The following is a 7,431-nucleotide window of genomic DNA, read 5'->3' on the forward strand; positions in this document are numbered from 1 at the left end:
GGGAGACTAATCCCCATAGCCTAAGAGAAAAACAGCAGGAGCCTAATAACTCAGCAATTAAACAATTAGCTGCTTGTTCACAGGTGCTCCCTTTCTCCCAGGGCAGGGCTTCATGTGGGTTGCCTTGTCTGGCTGGGCTTGCCTCCTCCCCTCAGTCAAAGGGCTCTGGAAGCCGGAAGCAGCTCCCAACAGCAGCTGTGTTATCTGTTAATTATTTAACCTATATAATTAGAGGAGGTTAAATGAATATTTTAAAAACAATATTTATATACCTATAGCAGAACTCTGAAAAATTAGGAAACAAGGTATCAATTGTGCACAAAATCAGATGGAAAGAAGAATAGGCAGCCTAGTTGCTGGTGACCCATTGCTAAATATGTCATATCTAAATCTAGTAATGCTGAAAACTGAAATTTTGCATGATATATATATATAAGCATGTGTTGCAAGATAGCTGGCAGTACAAATAGACTGGATTACTAGTCTATTAAAAGGATGGAGTTGTCACTTACATTTTATTTCATACAGAAGAGCATATGGCTTGCTGAACTTTCCATAATCCTTTATGAATTATCATATATCCAATGAACAACAATATTTTAATCATCTTTAAAGTGAAAAATTTTATTACGTTTCTACAGTATTGCTGTGCACTAAATTTATTGATTATGGGAAACGGAGAAAGAAAAGTGGCTTATCCAATTCAACTCAAAACAGTACATGTGAGCAGGATTAGAATTTGAATTCCTGGTTCTCACAAGTGCGATCAAAACAGTAGACAACACCTACCTTAAAGTTATGTTTCAGTTCAACTCTAATGACCAGTTTTTGGAGACTAGATTTATGTTATCTTCTAGATAATTAGGAATTGTTCACATTTGAGTCTGACAAAGAGTTCTTTAGTACTTTCTGGCCAGATTTTTACTATCCACTTGGTTGTGTAGTTTAGAGAGCATATAGAAATTGGATAATAATTAAAATCTCAAAGTGCAGTATGTCTACAAAGCATAAAGGTACCTTGCTGTATAGTATTAAAATGCATGTTGTGAGTGTTAATAGTTACAGAAAAAAATACGTATCCTACTTTTGTGTATGTATAATGTTTAAGAGAATATACATTTACCTGTTACTGTGAGACACTGCACATCATTAGGAAAACCTTAAAACCCCAGTATAATCGAACACAAGGGAGTTTTTTAGTTGAAGTCTAGGCATCCTGGCATTGACAAAACAGGTTGTTGCCTACAAAAGTCATGCCTCTGTACCAGTTAGTTTGAAGGTGCCAACCTTCCCTACCTTCTTGCCTGAGAGAACTGAAGAGAGAGGAATGGGAAGGAAGGAAATAGTAAAAGGAATAAGAAGGCCAATTGTGGCTGTAGTAAAAGGAATGCAGTTGACATTTTTAAGACTGATTTAGAAATGAAGCAGCTGGTCAGAGCAACAGATTTTGTGATGTACTGACTGCTGTAGCAAAGATGTGACCAATCTAAGGCTGCAGGGTTGAATTATGGATAGTAGGCTATGTTAAAATAAAGATATTCATCAGAAAAAGACTTAAGGAAGTTGTGACCAGAAGAGAGCAGGGCAGGAGAAAAGCCCTGAGAAGATTGAGCAAGGAGTACTTACCCCAGGTGCCGAGGGAAATGCAGCATGCTGCTGCATTTTTGAAGCATGTGCTCCCTCTGGATTGGTGGAAGAAGCATGAGCATGAGTATTTCCAGCACTGGAGAGGGGTGGCCAGAGGACTGCAGCTGGAAGAAGAGGGAGATGCTGGAGGTGTTCTCTGCTGACTGCATCCTGCAGACAACAGCAGGGACAGCAAGTGAGCCCATGGGGCAAAATGGTCAGAGAGCCACTAACAGAACCTGGGACGTGTGCTGTGCTGGAGAAGTGTTCCAGGACAGCCAGGAGGAGACAGAAGTGACGTAGGTGGAAGCCAGGACTGTGAGTCTTAAAGGGGTCCTGCCCCTTTTTGAGTTTGCCCATTTTCCTTGGGTTTGGGTTTTTTTCTTTTATTCTTTCTGCTTGTGGGATTGGGGGCTCTCACTTTACATACTGGGAAGGCAGCAATAGGGAAAGCTCCTCTCCCCATGAAAACAAGTTGATCCTGACCCTGAAGAGTCAGAGCAGGGTAGAACCCCTAGCAAAAATTGATTTCAAGTTACCTGACCCCTGAATGGGAGGAATTACTTTTGTTCAGTTGCTCCATGAACACTTGGAGGACCGAGGTAATTTGATTGAACCCAGAACCGGGAAGGAATTGAATTGTATTTTGCTTTTTTTCTTTGGATTAATTGATGTGGGGCTGGTTTGATTTGATTAACCCAAGAATCAGAATCAGGGACAAACTGATTCTGATTTATTGTCTAATGGACCCTTAGTAGACCAATTTTTCTTTTATTAGGCTCCAGCTGGCTCCTACCCTGGGGGTCTTTAAGAAGCAGCTTGATGCCTACCTGGCTGGAGTCATTTGAGCCCAGTTTTCTTCCTGCTCAGGCAGGGGGTCGGACCTGAAGATCTACAAGGTCCCTTCCGACCCTACTTCTGTGATTCAATTGAGATTATTTAGCCAAGGAACCAGTGATGAATTGGTCTAAGGCAGGTGTCTCATAATCTAAACTGGCTTACTAACTGATCGGGCCTGGGAGGCTGTATTGAATTGATTTAAGGATGGACGCAGAAATCCCAAATGATGGGGCCTAATTCATAAAACTTATTTAGGGAACAGCAAGTAGTGGCCAGTGGTATCTTTAGCCAACGCAAGATCCAGGCCCTGACATGTCATTCTGGATGTGGTTAGGGTGGAGTGTAAGGGGGAAAAGAAAGGCCATCTGGGAGACCAGGTAGAGTCATCCTCCAGCCTCTAGCCAACTCGCAAGGTTTCAGATAAAGAAACCCATACATCAAGACATGGCAGGAGAGAGAAGTACATCAGAGGTTTGCGGTAACAGGTACATCCAGTTTTCCCCACGGATCTATTCAGTGAAGTGTCAAGCAGGCAGGGACCACAGCTGTAACACCCACCCCCGACAGGATGAATAATCAGACTCTTCAGTTTATTGATGTAATCAGTTCATAATCTAAATTTGTGGCCATGTCCACATCAATATATCCCAATCAAGATGGACATATGTTTTTACAAAGAGGCATGTATGTGTAGACTGTTTCCAGAAGGGAAGTGTGACACTTCCCTTCCTATCACAGGATGGTGGATCATAACTTGGAATCCTCTGAGTTATCTATGTGGAGTTCTTCTGAGTAATTCTTCTCTCCTGTGGGTAAATTTATAGGTGATTATGCTAGGCAACAGAAAAAGCAACATAAGAACTAACAAAAGAAATGTGACTACACTAGCTCATTTGCTAAGGGCAATTTATTCTGTGGAGTATAGCTAAGTATAAAACCTCCATTGCTAATCAGTTTGTAAGAATTTTCAGTGACCTGGGTGAAGGTATCTGCCTCCTTGCAAATATTATACAGTACCATATGTATTGCTTACCTTCAGTGGTACGTACAGCTGAAAGTCTCCTATGGAAATAAGATGATTAATTATAGATTTATTGTATTGGCTTGTTATACAGTAATAACATGCTCACATAATAGAGTAATGAGAGTTATTGTAATATAATAACAAACAGAAAAACGAAATACTAAGCCTTCAGTTCTGAAGCAAAGCTTTCTATTGATTTCACAGGGGAGGTCTGATTTAAACTTGATACATTATGCCTGTAGTTATTGAATATATATTTTTTTAGTTGAATGAGGGTCAGAATGAATATAGCGTTTAAATAAGGACTCTGCAAATTTATGTGGGCCTGTGATCTGCTTTGTTAAGCCACCCACCTTCTCTGTGGATAAAATATTTCATGCTTTTTTACAAGTATCTAGTCTTGTTTGCTTACATTTAAAAGCACTGAAAATGTGATCCTTCTCTGGGCCCTGACAATCATTAAAACTGCTTACAGACGTTTAAAAAAAAATGCAAAAGGGACACACTTTACTGGAAGAAGCAGTGCATTAGTTGAACCTGGATCTGCAGCATCTGTATAAATCGGGTGCTTCAGTGGGACTTGTTGTCACTTTTATCTAATAGCTGATTTAATCAGCTATTAGATGAAAGCACCAAAAAGGCCCCACTAAAGCACCCAATCTATATAGACACTGGGCAAGCTGGGTCCAACTAACATGATTCCTCTCCTGGGCATGCTATAGGGTCAGCACGGAAGCATGCTGAGCTTAAAGTAAAGCACCATTTTTTAAAATGTTTATAGCAGCCTATATTTTGTAGTCGCTAGGGAGAGAAGTTACACACAAACCAGTTTAAGTGATCAGAAACTAGTTTAAACCTGTTACAGAACAGAAGTTCAGCGCACAGAAACCAATTTAAAAATGGCCGAAACTGTGTTAAGATAAATCTGGTTGAATGTAGTATCAGAATTTAATTGATTTAGGTTCAACCAGTTTATGGAACTTCTGTCCCAGACCCCTTCCTGGTTCAAGTTAAATCACCGTCCCCCAGCATCCCAGGTTGCTTTGCAGCCTTGGGCTGAGTTGTGCTGTCTGCTTGAGCAGGACAGGGTTGGCTTTACCCCTCTGCTCTCTAGCCAGAGCAGTGAGGGCTGACTGACAAGGGGGTGAGGGTGAAAAACCTGGCTGGGGATGCAGCAACCCTGTCTGCCTGGTGGGGGAGGAGCAGCCCCTGCCAGATTTTTCTGCCTGCTGAAGTAGAGGGGACAGGGGCATAGGCCCACAAGCTCAGGTGGAGGGGAGGGAGGGGGATTTAAACACCGTCCATGATCCACAGGACCTCAGCCCAGGTCTGCATGGTGGGGCTGCCACCCTTCTTTCCCCCACCATGCTCTGCTCGAGCGGGGACAATGGACAGCCCCTGCCAGGGTTTTTTCCCTCCTTCCCTGTTTGAGCAGAGAGCTTGGCTATGCCCCAGCTGGGGCCAGCAGGGTGAAACAGGGAAGAGGGGTTTAATCCCCCTTCCCTCTCCTCCTCTCCCACTGTCATGGAATCCCAGCTGGGGTCTGCCTGGCAGGGGCGCAGCTACCCCTCTGACTCGTTGCTCGAAGGTGGGGGGTGGAATCCTGACAGGGTTCCCCTCCCTCACCCCCTTTGCCTCAACGTGGCAGCCGGGGGCCAGCATCTGGCCATGCCCCCTGCACTTGAGTGGTGAATGGGGAAAAGCCTGGCAAGGGCTGCTTCCTCCTTCCCCCTCCAGGCGCACCCTGGCTGGGGACTGTGCAGGCCAGGAGGTGGGGGTAGGTTAAACCCTCCCCAATCACACTCAGCGATCTGCCGGGGCCTGGCCATACTCCCCGTCAGCTCAGCTCAGCTCAGCTTCCCTCCAGCCTTCCAACTACTGCCAAAGGAAAGTAAGGGCTTGCTCTAGTGCAACACCCCCCCTCCCCCAGTTTCTGGCTTGAGTCACTGCAGGCATGTGGCTGCATTTCCAGAATCAAAAGTAAACTTCTATTCACTTGCTTCTCGGTTCAATCTATGCAGGTTAGACTAACCTGGAAAGATCAAATTGAATCAGGCTTGGGCTTTTAGAATGTTTGTATTTAGCTGGTATGATCAATGTGTTAATTGAACTACAAAATTTAACATGCCACATGTTCATTTGATTTATAGTATGATAAAAAGGCAAATCAGCCACAAAGATGTTCTGTATAATTAGGGATCTATTTAAAGTGCTTGGAGGCAAAGGAAAAATCATGGGCTCCTGCATGAAAGGCAGTCTTCTCAGCGAATCAGCATCGGAGGGAGGAGTGGATGGCCACCATCTTGGCTGATCTCCCTCATGCCAGTGGCTCCCCACCCCCTCCCCCGATGGGCTGCAAGGCCAGAGCACAGAAGCTGCTAGCTCCCACTGGAGAGCCAGCATTTTATTTTTTCTGATTTTTTTTTGTGCAAAATTGTGGAAACCACTATTTTTAACCTTTTCCACAAAAATCATGAAACTGGGTTGAGTAAGTCCTTATATATTGGGGTAAGCAACTTTTTGGCCAGAGTGCAAATAAACCCTGCAATGTTTACCTTGTAAGGTGCCGGAGTGCTGGTATGCCAGAAAAACAAAGCCAGGACGAGGCGGGGTAGATGGCAGGATGCACTGCATATTGATATAGTTAATAATCATAAATGTTGCTTTTTTTTTTTAATAAATACCAGGTTTTCTAAAAATTCTAAACCTGGTGACAATAACTACAACTTCATATACTACCTTTGTTGTGTATTCTTTTTTTGTTAAGCAAGTTGTGATAGAACAGAAAAAGAGAAGAAAAGAGGTGAGAGAAAGGGGGAAAGAAAGAAGGGAGAGAAAGAAAGAAAAAGAGAAAAGAGGGAAAATAGAAAAAAGGAGAGAAGATGAGAGAAGAGGGGAAAAGAGAAAGAAAAAGAAAAAAGTGAAGAGAAGGAAGGAGAGAAGAGGGAAAGAAAAAAGACAAGAGAAAAAAGGGGAGAGGGAAAAGACTGCCCCATACAGGGGCTCAGTACTCTGCAACTGAATAATGCAACGTGAGAGCAAATGAAAGTAGTGTGGAGTCATTGGCAACTCAAGTGGAGCCTGTAAGTTTGGCAAGTAAGTTATTCATTGTTTTGATTTTTAAAGCAGTTTTCTGGAGTTATGATTTATAATAAACTGAAAAGCCATCTGGTCGGCCAGGAGAAACACCACTGACATATGTAGCCGACTAACTGGGATCTGACAGTTGTCTGATTCAGTCCACTGGTAGCATCATTAGCTTCACTGATGGTTCAACTGCTTGCAGGAGCAAGGATGACATAAGGATGCTTGATAACAAGGCCCTAAAACAGGTCTTATACTCCCAACTCACCAGTTGTCATTGCTCTAGAGGTGGGCACAAGAAGGGATTTTAGAGCACCTTGAAGGTCAATCTGAAGAAATGCAATATTAATATACTTGGGAGATGCAGGTACTGAATTGGCCCCAGTGGCACCATGATGTACCACTGATCAATGGTGATGGAGCATTGATCATTTTCAGCAAGGTTGCCTCATTAGGGAGGTTGATAGACAAGAGACACAAAGCAAAAAGGCTGTAATCCGACATCACCAGGATGTACTCCTTCCTATCAGAACTATTTGCCACATCCATAGTTAAATATGTGGGTCTTGAATCTGCCTCCTCAGTTATCTACAGACTGCATGATGGCTTCCTTAGTTACCAGAAGACTATTGTCCTCATATTGAGGAACTGCCAACGATGGCACTTTAAACCTGGAGCTGGAATTCTCTCATTTTTTGAGTATCGCTTTCGTGATTAAAATCTTTGGATATTTTTGTAAAGCAGAAAATAGACCTCCCTGTTTAAGGGCTTTGATAACTAGTCCTAATATTTTTGTGACATAACTTCTATTAGGAATTCAAAGGCCAGTAAATCTGTTTAACATTTATTTTAAGCAG

The 7,431-nt window shown here is 42.9% G+C and overlaps 1 protein-coding gene across 3 annotated transcripts in view; it reads left to right on the forward strand.

Annotated features, from left to right (window-relative positions):
* The window catches only part of DNAJB4 (DnaJ heat shock protein family (Hsp40) member B4), a 39,032-nt gene that overhangs the window by 8,986 nt on the left and 22,615 nt on the right, over positions 1-7,431 (forward strand). Inside the window, exon 1 of one of the 3 annotated variants that reach the window (XM_006021613.3) lies at positions 1,733-1,944. The exons of the other annotated variants lie outside the window; for them this stretch is intronic. The gene's annotated coding sequence lies outside the window, so the exon portion shown is untranslated. Of the gene's footprint in view, positions 1-1,732; positions 1,945-7,431 lie in introns of those variants that run through there. 3 annotated transcript variants of the gene reach the window in all.

The sequence above is a fragment of the Alligator sinensis genome, unplaced genomic scaffold (assembly GCF_000455745.1).
Source record: "Alligator sinensis unplaced genomic scaffold, ASM45574v1 scaffold952_1, whole genome shotgun sequence".
NCBI lineage: Eukaryota > Metazoa > Chordata > Crocodylia > Alligatoridae > Alligator > Alligator sinensis.